The sequence below is a fragment of the Mesoplodon densirostris genome, chromosome 17, assembly GCF_025265405.1.
Source record: "Mesoplodon densirostris isolate mMesDen1 chromosome 17, mMesDen1 primary haplotype, whole genome shotgun sequence".
NCBI lineage: Eukaryota > Metazoa > Chordata > Mammalia > Artiodactyla > Ziphiidae > Mesoplodon > Mesoplodon densirostris.
This window is the reverse complement of record NC_082677.1, coordinates 8,864,620-8,880,102: the sequence shown is the minus strand read 5'-3', so window position 1 is coordinate 8,880,102 and position 15,483 is coordinate 8,864,620.

Sequence of the window (15,483 nt, the reverse complement as noted above, 5' to 3'; positions counted from 1 at the left end):
CGCTCGCCACAACTAGAGAAAGCCCTCGCAAAGAAATGAAGACCCAACACAGCCAAAAATAAACAACAACAACAACAAAAAAAACACAATGAGATATCACCTCACACTTGTTAGAATGGATATAAGAAATATTAAAAATAACATGTTGGCAGGGATGTGGAGAAAAGGGAATCCTTTTGCACTGTTGGTAGGAATGTAAATTGGTGCAGCTGCTATGGAAAAAAGTGTGGAGCTTCCTCAAAAAATTAAAAGCAGAACTACCATATGATCCACCAATTCCATTCCTGAGTATTTATCCAAAGAAAACAAAACCACTAACTTGAAAGGATATCTGCACCCCAATGTTCACAGCAGCACTATTTACAACAGCCAAGATATGGAAGCAACCTCAGTGCCCATCGACAGAGGAATGGGTAAACAAAATGTGGTTCATATATATACAATGGAATATTATTCTGACATAAAAATAATGAAATCTTGGGGCCTCCCTGGTGGCGCAAGTGGTTGAGAGTCCGCCTGCTGATGCAGGGGATACGGGTTCGTGCCCCAGTCTGGGAGGATCCCATATGCCGCGGAGCGGCTGGGCCCGTGAGCCATGGCCGCTGAGCCTGCGCGTCCGGAGCCTGCGCGTCCAGAGCCTGTGCTCCGCAACGGGGGAGGCCACAACAGTGAGAGGCCCGCATACCGCAAAAAAATAAATAAATAAATAAATAAATAAATAAATAAATAAAAATAATGAAATCTTGCCACTTGCAACAACATAGATGGACCTTGAGAGCATTATGCTAAGTGAAATAAGTCAGAGAGAAAAAGACAAATACCACATGGTCTCACTTTTACATGGAATCTAAAAAAACAAAACAAAACAGACAAACAAAAAACCAAGCTCCTAAACACAGAGAACAGATTGGTGGCTGCCAGTGGTAGGGGTTGAGGGGGTGGGTGAAATGGTAAAGGGGGTAAGGGGTACAAACTCCCAGTTGTAAAATAAGTCACACATATGTAATGTATAGTTGGTAATACTGTATTGCATATTTGAAAGTTGCTGAGAGTAAATCTTAAAAGTTCTCATCACAAGAAAAAAAATTCTGTGACTCTGCATGGTGACAGATGCTAACTAAATTTATCGTGGTGGTCATCTTGCAATATATACAAATATAGAATCATTATGTTGTTCACCTGAAACTAATATAATGATGTATGACAATTACACTTCAATAAAAATAAAAATAAAATAAATTCCGGACTTCCCTGGTGGTGCAGTGGTTAAGAATCCACCTGCCGTCTACTGTATTTCTGGCCCTATGTAGGGACTGAATAAACAGAAATGACTAAGACATGGTCCCTGTGCTCAAAGAAGATAACCTAATGGTGTACTTTCTTCTGAAATATGCTGATATTGTTACCATACCAGAATCATGATTATGGTTGGTTAAACACATTGGTTAAATGTAGTCATTCTTTTGGTTGAAGCAACAAAAGTTGAGCCTCTTTAGTCAGAGGATAATTTTTAAATGAGGTGGGACCTGAAGGAAGGATCTGAATACATCAAAGGGAGAAAGAGCATTTCACATGGATAGAAATATGGAAGTGAGAAAGAATCTAGTTTTTAGAAGACAGCATGGCATCTGCCTGACCTGACAAGGAGTCAACGTCATTCACTGAAATCAAGTGGGAGAAAAGAGGATATCTGCAATGCTTAAAGTGTAAATAAAGTCTTTGGAAAGAGATTTGGCCAGGAAGTCAGGAGACCTGGATTTAGTTTTGTAGTGTTGAGCCAATCAGCCTTAATCTAGCAAGTATTAACTCTCCTATTCATAGAATGAGGGCAAAAATACATATTTGTCTATCATGTAATGCATATCTTCGTCACAGAAGGGTTTCTAGACTGAATAAGAACATAAAGCAAATTGCTTTAAGCTCCTGGAAGAAAGATGCTCTTCAAATCTAGGGAATTATATTAAGATTTTATATTCATTCACTTTTTTGTTTGTTTGTTTGTTTATTTATTTATTTATGGCTGTGTTGGGTCTTCATTTCTGTGCGAGGGCTTTCTCTAGTTGTGGCAAGCGGGGGCCACTCTTCATCGCAGTACGCGGACCTCTCACTATCGCGGCCTCTCTTGTTGCGGAGCACAGGCTCCAGACGCGCAGGCTCAGTAATTGTGGCTCACGGGCCCAGCCGCTCCGCGGCATGCGGGATCCTCCCAGACCAGGGCTTGAACCCGTGTCCCCTGCGTTAGCAGGCAGACTCCCAACCACTGCGCCACCAGGGAAGCCCCCTCATTCACTTTTATATGTGGTTTTGCTAAAAGAGAAAGATTAGTTTGAAGTTTAACCTGCTCTTTGGGTAAAATGGTAAAAATGTCTTCCTGATTATTTTCTGAGCATAAAGTAAAACTTATTGTCCTCGGCTAAGTAGATTACCAGCCATTTTCTTTGAACATCCAGAGCTCAAAAGTAGCATCTGTCTTATTCATATATAACCTAAAAAATAACATGTAAACTTTTTAATTTAAAGTTAAATGCATGAAACAGTTTTTAGTTCCAAATTTGTTTTTTCCTTTCTGTGCAATAGAAACTAAATCTTTCTTAATGTTAATTTTAGCAGTTTCCAAAAAGGTTAATACAAACAAGTTTCTTTCAAGTATAAAAAAAAAAAAAAAAGAATCCATCTGCCAATGCAGGGGACACGGGTTTGAGCCCTGGTCTGGAAAGATCCCACATGGCGCGGAGCAACTAAGCCCGTACACCACAACTACTGAGCCTGTGCTGTACAGCCCGTGAGCCACAACTACTGAAGCCTGTGTGCCACAACTTCTGAAGCCTGCACGCCTAGAGCCCATGCTCCACAACAAGAAAGGCCACCGCAATGAGAAGCCCGCGCACTGCAACGAAGAGTAGCCCCTGCTCACTGCAACTAGAGAAAGCCCGTGCACAGCAACAAAGACCCAACACAGCCATAAATAAATAAATAAATAAATAAATAAATAAATAAATAAATAACTCCAAGGGGGGAATAAATGAGAGATGGAAAGGGAACCTAAACACTAGAAGAGGTTAACCAATCAAACAATTGCAATATGTGGACCAACTTGCATTCTGATTCAAGAAAATAAACTATAAAAAAAATTATGACATTTATGAGACATTTGGAAATTAGAACACTGGATATTTAACATTATTGCTTAATTTTTCGATATAATGGTTATGTTAAAATTTTTAACTGATATGAAGTATTTTGTTTCTTTTTTTTTTTTTTTTTTTTTGCGGTATGCGGGCCTCTCACTGTTGTGGCCTCCCCCGTTGCGGAGCACAGGCTCCGGACGCACAGGCTCCGGACGCGCAGGCTCAGCGGCCATGGCTCACGGGCCCAGCCGCTCCGCGGCATATGGGATCCTCCCAGACCGGGGCACGAACCTGTATCCCCTGCATCGGCAGGCGGACTCTCAACCACTTGCGCCACCAGGGAGGCCCAGTATTCTGTTTCTTGATCTACGTATTAATTACCCAGTATGTTTAATTTGTGAAAATTTGGTGAGCAGCACCTGACTAAAAAATGGGCCAAAGAATTTAACAGACACCCCACCAGATAAGGTATACAGATGGCAAATAAGCATATGAAAAGATACTCTACATCATATGTCATTAAGGAAGTGCAAATTAAAACAATGAGATACCACTACACACTTATTACAAAAGCCAAAATCCAAAATGCTGACAATACCAAATGCTGACAAGGTTGCAGAGCAATGGGAACTCTCACTTATTGCTGGTAGGAATGCAAAAATGGTATGGCTACTTCAGAAGACAGTTTGGTAGTCCCTTACAAGACTAAACATATTCTTGCCATATGATCTAGCAATCACACTCATTGGATTTACCCAAGGGAGCTGAAAACTTAGGACCACATGAAAACCTGAACACAAACATTTATAGCAGTTTTATTCATAATTGCCAAAACTAGGAAGCAATCAAGATGTCTATCAGTAGCTAAATGGATAAATGAACTGTGGTACATCCAGATGATGGATTATTAGCCAATGCTAAAAAGAAACCATCTATCAACTCATGAAAAGATATTGTGGAGGGCCTCCCTGGTGGCGCAAGTGGTTGAGAGTCCGCCTGCCGATGCAGGGGATACGGGTTCGTGCCCCGGTCTGGGAGGATCCCATATGCCGCGGAGCGGCTGGGCCCGTGAGCCATGGCCGCTGAGCCTGCGCGTCCGGAGCCTGCGCGTCCGGAGCCTGTGCTCCGCAACGGGGGAGGCCACAACAGTGAGAGGCCCGCATACCGCAAAAAAAAAAAAAAAAAAAAAAAAAAAAGATATTGTGGAACCTTAAGCGCTTATTACTAAGTGAAAGAAGCCATTCTGAAAATGCTATATACTATATGATTCCAACTACATGACATTCTGGAAAAGGCAGAACTATGGTGACAGTGAAAAGATCAGTGGTTACCAGTGGTTGGGGTGAGTAGGGAGGAGGAACAGGTGGAGCATAGAGGATTTTTAGGGCAGTGAAAATACTCTTACAATACTGTAAGAATGGATATATGTCAACATTCATTTGTCCAAATCCAGAGTGTACAACACCATGAGTGAACCCTAATGTAAACTACAGACTTTGGGTGATTATCATGTGTCAATGTAAGCTCATCAATTGTAATCAATGCACCACTCTGGTGGGGGATGCTGATAACTGGGGAAGCTATGCATGTGTAAGGGCAAAGATCATATGGGAAATCTCTATAACTTCTCTCAATTTTGCTGTGAAACTAAAACTTCTCTAAAAATGATCTTTATTAAAAAATTTGATGAGCAGCCATGTGTATGTATATTACACTTCAACATAAAAAATATAACTACAAATAAATAACAATGACATCAAATGATTTTCTTTAGAAAAAAGAAATAATATGATATCTAGGATTTGCTTCAACATAATACAGACACGGGGAAAGTGGATGGAGTATATATGTAACCAGATTGACCCCAAGTTGATAATTGTTGAAGTTGGATGATGAACACGATACTTCATTATGTTCTTCTGTCCACTTTTGTATATATTTAAAATAGTCTAGAAAAGTATGTTTTTAAATGTATAGATTTAAATTTTTTGATACATATTGCCAAACTGCCCTCCAGAAAGATTGTTCCAATTTTTACTTTACTAGTCATGTATATCAACACGCACACATAGCAGTATTAATGCAATTTTATAAAAACAAAATTAGAGATAATGACATCACTGGGTATCTTAATTCATACACCAGTTAGCTTGGGTTTTTGCTTAGTACAATGTTATAAAGTACCATAAGTATTTTAAATGATCATATTATTTCTTTTCATTAAAGAGTGGCTAGTGAATTAAGTCTAATGTCTAGAGATAGCCTGAAATAAATTAGAAAGAGGCCTAATTAAAAAGATGAGTTAGCACCTCAAAGTGAAAAGACCTACTTAAAGTACATGAGGACATACACATCTACATACAAAGGCATGATAGGGTTGTGTAGAGAGAGTGGATTTTGATATCCCATGAACCTAAGTTAGATCCCAACCCCACACTGTAAACTTTGGGCAAGTTACTTAACCTTTCAAATACTCAATTTAATCATCTGTAAAATCTAAATAATATTATCAGCCATCTTTCAGAGATGTTGTGATAATACAAAATATTACATGTGAAGCCCCAGATACTATTTTTGGGGTGTTGTAGTCACCTAATAAATTGAAAATATTATTAAATTCTATCGGTAAGTAATTTTATGTTCTATAAGAAACCTCTTAAAATAAGCTAAGATTCACACATTGTTATCATTATTTACAATATTTTGTAAACATGGCAAAGAACAGGAGTTGGTAACCTTTCAAAGATGGTATGGAAAGTCTTCATTAATTCAACTCCTTGGCAAAGACGCTGCGGTTCTTTTTTATGACTTGACCAGGCTGCTGAAGGCACTGCTAGCATTTCAAAGGCATTTCCTTTGAAAATGCAGAGCTTGAAGTAGAGGGGATGCTGGGGATGCGGAGGCTAAGTTTAAGTCAGCAAACAGCTTATCAGTTGCTGAAAAAAGAGAGACAAACTGACTGCCAGTGGAAAGGAGACAAGAGTGAGTCAGAGGCTAGGCACCAGGGGGAGAGTCAAATACATAAATTATTTTACCCAAGATCCGCATTTCTATGTCTTTACCTCCTACCATCATCAATGCAACAGCCTCCCCTTTCCAGCCCCATCTCCTTTATAACCAAATCCTCACAAAGTTAAAAAAAGCAGTTCTAATCTTGCCCATTTCCCTGCTTCCTTCCCCTACCGGTCAAAGCCCAAACTCTTCTGTATGTTTTTTGTTCGTTTGTTTGTTTGTTTGTTTTTGAGGTACGCAAGGCTCTCACTGCTGTGGCCTCTCCCGTTGCGGAGCACAGGCTCCGGATGCACAGGCTCAGCGGCCATGGCTCACGGGCCTAGCCGTTCCGTGGCATGCGGGATCTTCCCGGACCGGGGCACGAACCCGTGTCCCCTGCATCAGCAGGCGGACTCTCAACCACTGCGCCACCAGGGAAGCCCCCCCTCTGTATGTTTTATCGAGTTTTCTGTGATTCTTACCCTGGCTTACTGTTCTAATACAATACAGGGTCTATGCTATGCGGCTCTGGCCATATAGAATTACATGCAAGGTCCTTTCTCTTGCCTTCACTACTTTGAATGTTTTGTGCTTTTCTCCTCTAGAAAAACTCCCAGACATTCTTTAAGACTCAACTCAACTGCCCCCTTCTCTGAGAAGCCCATCATAATGCCCAGGGAGAGTTAGGTGGTCCTTTAACTATGCTCTCCACAATCCCTGCCTAGTACAACTTTATTCTCACTCTAATTACCCTTCATTTTGTTATTTATTAATTATATATTTATATCCATTACTAGAACATGAGTTCCTTGAAGATAACCATAATTTATATTCGCATTCTCAACTGTTAACCCAAAGAGCACTTCATATATATTACACAAATGAATGAATGTGAATGACTATGGGATATTAAAGATGACTGTGGTAATATTTGTGTACTATATTTGTGAACAACAGACTAGACAAAGCTGGGTTAGAAACTGGACTCCAGGCTTAGTAGCTATATGATCTTGGGAAATATATTCAACCTTTTTGACTTTCATGTTTCCTCATTTGTGAAACGTTTTATAACTTTCACAACAGAACCCTATCATTTTTCTCTACATTGAGTAAATTCCAAAATGAAAATCTGACTGAATGACTTCCTGGCAATAGTAATATCTAACTGCCTTCAGGATAAAGTCCCACTTAGAATCATTACAAGATCCTTAATGATCCAGTGCCTGCTAACCAGATCAGCCTCATATTTTCCCCTAAGCCTTGATGTGGCTTGGAGTCCTTTGAAAGACCAGCACACTAAACAGCCACTACCGACTAATTCCAGTAGTCCCTTGAGATGAAGTCTATTCAACAACCTCGATTGAGATATTGCCTTCTCCAACCACTCATATCTCAGTTAAGTGTCCCTTGTACAGGCTTCCATAACACCCTAAACTCCCTGCATTACAGTACATATGTATTTGTCAGGGTTCTCCAAAGAAACAAACTCAGTAGGGAATATATATATATATGTACATATAGTGTCATTAAATTTGAGTAGCAAAACTAGCAAGAGGAATGGGCCCTGTCATGGAGGATACATCATGGTGAATTCAATTTTGTACATGGCGCATACGATTTGCCTGGAAGATCTCCAAATGGTAATGCTGAATAGATATATTTGGCTGCATTCACAAGAGGGGCAGAGATGAAGATACTGGAGGTTTTCAGTAAGGAAGAAAACTAGGGGAAGCATTAGACTTGGAGGAACTCGGTCAAAGAAAATATGCGGACTAACAGAAAAGTCAAAGGCTGAGGTCAAAATCTTCAAGATCACTGATAATGGACAAACGGGAAGGAAGAGGAGTCTGCAAAAAAGGAACAGAGAGAGGAGGGGAAAGTATCAAAAATAAGGTCGAGGTCAACGATGTCGAATGCCACAGGGAGAGAAAGACAAAACAGAATCCATGGAGCTGGGGATGAAGAGCTTACAGGAGATATTAGAGAAGGTTTTCATGGCACAGTGGGAGGTGGAAGCCGGATCACAGCAGGGTTCAATGTGAGTAAGAAGTGAGGATGTTTTCTTAAAGCACGGCTATAAGATTGTTATGATGCCTGTCATTTACTTTAAAATAGTTCACACAGACACTGTGATATAAATGTGTTCAAGTAACATTCTAGGTGCAGCTAGCAATCTGATCATTCATATGACAACGGGGAGGGAGTCAAATAGCCTTACACCAAAAAGGGTGGTTCCCACCACACTGCTGGCTCTTCATACCTCCATCAATACTACTTTGCTAACTAATGTGAGAAATGAGTTTTCATAGTTAGTGGCTTGTAAATATCATGAAGGATGTTAGAAATGGATTCTTACTGGTGGGATTAAAAATATTCAGGGCCTCCCTGGTGGCGCAAGTGGTTGGGAGTCCGCCTGCCGATGCAGGGGATACGGGTTCGTGCCCCGGTCTGGGAGGATCCCATATGCCGCGGGGCGGCTGGGCCCGTGGGCCGTGGCCGCTGAGCCTGCGCGTCCGGAGCCTGCGCATCCGGAGCCTGTGCTCCGCAACGGGGGAGGCCACAACAGTGAGAGGCCTGCATACCGCAAAAAAAAAAAAAAAAAAAAAAAAAAAAAAAAATATTCAAACATGTATCTTGGAAACACTCCCCACATTTACATGCACTAGCAATGAGAGTAAAGTGAGACCTGGAGTGTGCACCCTCTGGGATGGTATTCAGTCATAGGTCACGAGGATTTCTTGTTGTCTAGTGCCAACTACAAAGAGCAACAGAATTTTGCCTCTGAAACACTATTGTATCTGCTTCAAAGGAACCTTTCAAGCAAGGTGGTGGTCAGAGTACTAAAAGAACAAAGAACAAAATTACAGAAAAAGCTCTATGAATTCTTCTGTGACCACTGTCTAAACAAAAATGTTTGTTAGCAAATGTCTGTAAGTGAGACAGAAACGTGCTTTCAAAGTTATGGGGGAGCAGGTAACCCTTTATTGACTGACCATTGAAGATAACTGTTACCTATGAAAAAATAAGCTAAGAGTTAGGTATTACTAAATTTGCTTAGGTCAGCTCGCAATAAAAATAAAAAGAGGGCTTCCCTGGTGGCGCAGTGGTTGAGAGTTCGCCTGCCAATGCAGGGGACACAGGTTCGTGCCCCGGTCCGGGAAGATCCCACATGCCGCGGAGCAGCTGGGCCCATGAGCCATGGCCGCTGAGCCTGCGCTTCCGGAGCCTGTGCTCCGCAACAGGAGAGGCCACAACAGTGAGAGGCCCGCGTACTGCAAAAAAAAAAAAATTAATTAATTAAAAACAAACAAATAAATAAATAAATGAAAAGAAAGATGGGGGGCCCAGTAGTAGGGATTTTAGGGCTTTGAGAAGGCTCCATCTCTATGGTACCAGCTGCTTTGCCTCACCTGACTGTCATGGCCTTACCATTCTCAAAGGCATAACCTGTTCCACATGAGACAGACGATTGATTTTATCATTGCCTGGATGGCAGACTTAATCAAAATTCTGTGACTTATTCCCTCAGGAAGAGATCCCAAGACTTAAAAAGTGATGGGTTAGCTAACTTGTACTTATACATGACAAAATGATCAGTATTACCATTTTATTTTACCACAATAAAAAAGTGATAGTGACCGGGAGATCTAGTAACAGAAGAAATAGACATTTTCAGGTTCTTGGATAGAAAGAAAATTCCTTGAAAGAAATTAAATGAAAAAAATGGGATTAAACTTGAAGATAATTTCATGTAAAAGTGCCAGCAGAGATGACAGACAACATTTTTCTGCTTCTAATTGTTCTGGTCCTCCATTAACTTTTCTGAATAAGGGAACCAAGAAGGTTGCCCAATCTTGAAAATCTTGGGATTTCACTGTACTCAAATCAATGGCACGATCTCTCTTCTGATGTTTCACCGTACTTGATGTTCACAGAGTGTAGTCCCCTCCAACCTCTGGCGATAAGACATAATGCTTCAGAGGGGGCTTTACCTTCATGCACGTGTTATAAATTACACTTAAGAGTAAAAATTTCACATCTTCCCTTCACTGTCATTAGAATGAGAATTTTAAAAGAAAAAAATAATCTTTAGTGAAAATGAAAAATAAAGTATTATTATTTGACTGAAAGGTAAGCTAATGAAAGTTTCCTTCCTCCCACTGTTGGACCCCATAAACAGGGCTGGCTTCATGGACACGGGGCCTGCACAGGAGCACAGGGACCTGTGCTCAGAAGGGCCGGCACTTGATTTAATGCTCTGTTGTCACCACCTTGAAATGCTTAATAATTCTTTAACAAGGGGCCCTGCATTTTCATTTTGTGCTGGGCCCCACAAACTATGTAACCAGTCCTGCCCATGAGCTTTCTGCTTCTGCAGTTAAATCTCTGACCGCTTGGCTGCCACTGGTCTGTCCCAGGGTCCCTTTGAGCCCTGCCAAGGACAGTAGTGTCAGCCAGTGCCAACCGTCCCACTCTATCCCTCGGCATCAGAAAGGGAGACACCCCAGTTCCCCCTTCCTCCCAGACAAATACAAAAGTGCCTTTGGTTTTATAGATTTTCTATTAATAATTATAAGGGAAACAGAATTACCAAAGGGACCACTCCGGAGGTTTCAGTTACACAGCACCACAGTGACGTCACTTGATGTGTGCCGTTACAGTGTCCCTTCTGCAATGGCCACAGGATTATCTCAGCCCTGTCCTATTTCCACTTGCAGACCCAGACTGTTAGGTGGGCAGGATTCATTTCTCTCCACAGGTCCTTCTGCCCAACACAGGTATCAGAAGAGGGAATTTCCAGAGAGCAACTGGTTCACTACCAAAGTGAAATGTTTCCCACCAAAGGACTGGAAAAAAGCAAGCTGCAAGAGCATGTGTACGGGACGATCCCATTTTGTGAAAAGGAGCAGAAAGAAAAGAAGAATCAAGGAGGAAACCCCATATATGTGTGTATATATTTGTACAAACACAATGAATGATGTGGAAGGAGACATTGCACGACGTTAACATTGGTTACCTCAGAGGATTCGGGTGGAATGAGGGCTGGTGGGGAATGATTAGCTTTTCCTTTATATACCTCTGTATTTTTGTCCTGTTACAGTGAATGTATATTATGTACATTTTTTGCAAGCTCAAGTACATTTTATAGCATCGTTTTATAGTGATCAAACAAAAATTTTATAATAATTTTTACATGAACCCAGTGAAATCCTCCTAAAGTTAAATTTACATATTCTCTACAAGACATACTTCTGCTTTTTTTTTTTTTTTTTTTAAAAGAAGATGTTGGGGGTAGGAGTTTTTATTTATTTATTTATTTTTGCTGTGTTGCATCTTCGTTTTTGTGCGAGGGCTTTCTCTAGTTGTGGCAAGCGGGGGCCACTCTTCATCGCGGTGCGCGGGCCTCTCACTATCGCGGCCTCTTGTTGCGGAGCACAGGCTCCAGACGCGTAGGCTCAGTAGTCGTGGCTCACAGGCCTAGTTGCTCCGCGGCATGTGGGATCCTCCCAGACCAGGGCTCGAACCCGTGTCCCCTGCATTAGCAGGCAGATTCTCAACCACTGCGCCACCAGAGAAGCCCCATACTTCTGCTTTAAGTTTAGAGCCAACATAGTTATGTGGGCCCTGAAGGCAGGTTGCATAGTTTCAAATTCTGGCTCTACCTCTTACTAGCTCTATGACCTTGAGCAAGTTATAGCTACAAAACCCTTCAGGGCTTCCCTGGTGGCGCAGTGGTTGAGAGTCTGCCTGCCGATGCAGGGGACATGGGTTCGTGCCCCGGTCCAGGAAGATCCCACATGCCGCGGAGCAGCTGGGCCCGTAAGCCATGGTCGCTGAGCCTGTGCTCCGCAACGGGAGAGGCCACAACAGTGAGAGGCCCGCGTATCACAAAAACAAACAAACAAACAAACAAAAACAAAAAAACACAAAACCCTTCAGAAGCTCAGTTCCTTGGCTTGTAAAAATAATAGCATCTACTTCATAGGACTGCTCAAAAGATTCAATGAATCAATTAAGTAATGTATTTAGAATAGTATCTGGTACAGAGTAAGCACTAGTACTATATTGGTTATTTTTTAGCTCTCTGGGTTGAGAACCTATCATTTATGAATGAAAATCACTGCACAAAAGCTGAGGGTTTTGAAATAAAGTATTATTTATTGCCACAGCACTAAAAATCTCCATAGTAATACATCTGGGCAAATGCACATAAGACTGCTAGGCACTATGAATTTTAGGTAATATGCTATCCGTAACAATTTTACTAAAAGCGTGACTATTTACTAGGATGTTTAAATTATTATAAAAGGAAGGTTCTCGGGTTATAGTGTATGAATAATGAACATGGAGTAAAGGAGGCAGCAAGAACACTTTCACATGAAAATCAAATCTGTCACAAGAAAACGTCACTTGGTGTTAAAGGATTATAAAATGGTCCAGCACTGTGGGATGGGCTGGGGGAAGACCCTGGTGGATGCAGAGATGTGGATGTGCTGAGGAGGTAACAGTATGTAGGCTTGGTGCTGCTTTCTAGAACACTTCACTAGATTCTTCACAAGCAGAAGGGTGGAAACAGGTCCTGACACAACCAGGCAAAAGACATTGCCCGTAGACTGTCATCTGCTATCTGCTATCGTTCCCATAAATTCCCTGCTGCTTAATCTAGTCAGAGTTGGTGTCTATGGGTAGCTCCAAGCAATGTAACTTCTCTATCCTTTCTATATTTCCATATTTTTGTGATAAAAGTCACTTGAATAAGATGGAAAAAATTTAAATAGGAAAAACACTACTGAAATATCCATCAATCACTCTCCTCTCAGCAATCTTAGACAATGATTGAGCTAAAAATAAATTCAGCTTCTGCATTTCTAGGTTCTAAAAAAATCATCTTTATGCAATGAAATGTCATCGTTTTTTAAAATAAGTTTTTCTGCACGATAACTACAAATATTTATAATGGAAAAATCAATAGATCGTATCACTGACGGGAAATTAGTGAAACCATAAAAGTCACATACGAGGTTTTATTGAAGCTGCATATTTTTTAAAAAGCAAATATATTGACTAGTTCTTCTGAAAGATTGCCTACAAGGTATAATTTCCAATGACTTTGGCACTAAACAGTCAAGAAAGATGTTATTTCTGCAGCTCAATTACTAGCATAAAAGGCTTCATGTAGAGAATCAATAAAAATTGTGCAGATTAATTATATTCCATGAAATAAAACTATAAAGTATTTTACTGCACAAGTTAATTCTTTCACCCAAAACCCTGAAATGTCTTGTTCTAGATATAAAAATTACCAAATGCAGATTTTCTTTATGAATAGGATAAAAACTCATGTGGCTTTGTAGCAAGATAGTTTTAAGAGAAGCTTCCTTAGGGTTCATTGAAAATAACTGCTTATTTCTTCTTCCAATTTTTAGTATCATTTTATTTGTGTGAAGTCTGGAATGCCATATCCATTGTAAGTTTTGGTTTTTCTGTGAAGACTGACAGAAAGTGGGGATAATAACAACCACTGCTGGAGACCGTACTGGTTAGAAGATGTAATGGTGGGTGGATCAAGGTCTGGCCCAACTGGAGAAACTAGCTGGCCCCTGCCTTGGCCTCATTACCTGTGTCCTTACCAGCTTCCTTGCTATCACCCCTGCTAGGGAAAAACTTTCTCCCTTGCTTCTCTGTTTAGGATTTACTCACACTGTTACCTTCAGGGACAAGTGCATTAAGCACCATAAGAAACAAATATATTATTTTCTTATTTACAAAATGCCTCCTAGGGTCATCATTTTGGGAGCAGGGCAGTACAAATCAGACAGGCAGGACAAATGAACATGGGGCTTGGCTTGTGACCTGCTGTAAATGATCTATAGTTTATTTTCAAATACTTCAGCATAAATAATGTGATATCATTGTGTGTGTGCTAGTTTAAATCTACACCATAAGGGTGCCCTGTACCCTATTCAGGAATATATATCTTAGAGATGGTTAGCTAACATTTAATAAAAAGGTTACATTCTAGAGATGACTCCTATATCCACTTTAGCTCTATTCACCTATGATCAATGCCAGAGTTTTGCGAATTAGCATACTTGATGCTAGAAATGGATTTTTGTTGATGAAATTAGTGGTGTTTAAGATGTATATGTAAATATAGAGAGAGATAGGTGTGTTGAAATATAGAAACAATCCTCACCCTTGCATTAGCAGGGTATCCTTTGAACTGGTATAAAGTTTTATTCTGAAAAAGTTTGTGTTCAGTCACTAATTCGGAGGATTCCTATTATCTTTCATCTATAAAGTAACAACTTACCTCTATCATTGTTGTTTTCAATGAACTCTTCATGCAAGTTGTGTTGGCACATTTAAAGGACAAAGTTGGGACTTCACTGAATTTACAAAATAGGTTTATAATTGTTGTTACTTTGTTTTGTGGCAGTTTGCTAATAAATATCTGTATATGTGTCAGAAGTTAGTCTGGGATTTTCTTTCTTTACAACTTGGTAGAAAAGTTGTGGCAAAGAGACACATTATAACCCTTTTCTATCTCTAGAAATTGGTGGCTACTTTTGGCAAAAAAGAGCTTAGTAATTGTGAATGGCTAAACTGGCATGGGTCCATTCCTAAGATCTATCTATCAGGATGGAACAGAGGCTGGAAAAAACGATATGCACCGAAGGCATGGGCCTAACTATAAAGGTACAGCCAAGTTAACCAGTGTAAATATCACCAGAAAGTGTTGAGAAACCAGGAGAAAATGATCCTATCAATTTTCAGTTTGTAACAGCCAGGGATGGAAAGGTTAAACGTAGTAACATGAACAAAAAATGTGAGAAGAGAAAAATATGACTTGTTAAGGATGTTTAGAGAAAGAAGATTGGAGACTGGCAAAGCGGGACTCAACTATTTTGTTTCTAATTTCTCCATCAGTGACTGATCTTCGACACATAAACCTGATTAAGATATGACCAAAAAATTACAAACCAACATCACTAACAAAAACCAATGAAAGGGCCTTCCCTGGTGGCGCAGTGGTTGAGAGTCTGCCTGCCGATGCAGGGGACACGGGTTCGTGCCCCAGTCTGGGAAGATCGCACATGCCGCGGAGCGGCTGGGCCCGTGAGCAATGGCCACTGGGCCTGTGCATCCAGAGCCTGTGCTCTGCAATGGGAGAGGCCACAACAGTGAGAGGCCTGCGTACTGAAAAAAAAAAAAAAAAAACACAATGAAAAAATCCTAAATAAAATATAGTGAACAATCTCCAGTACTACATTAAGAAAAAAATGTATTATAACCAAGTGGGATTTATACCAAGTTTGAAAGTATGGTTCAACATTAGGAAATATTAATATAATTCCCCATA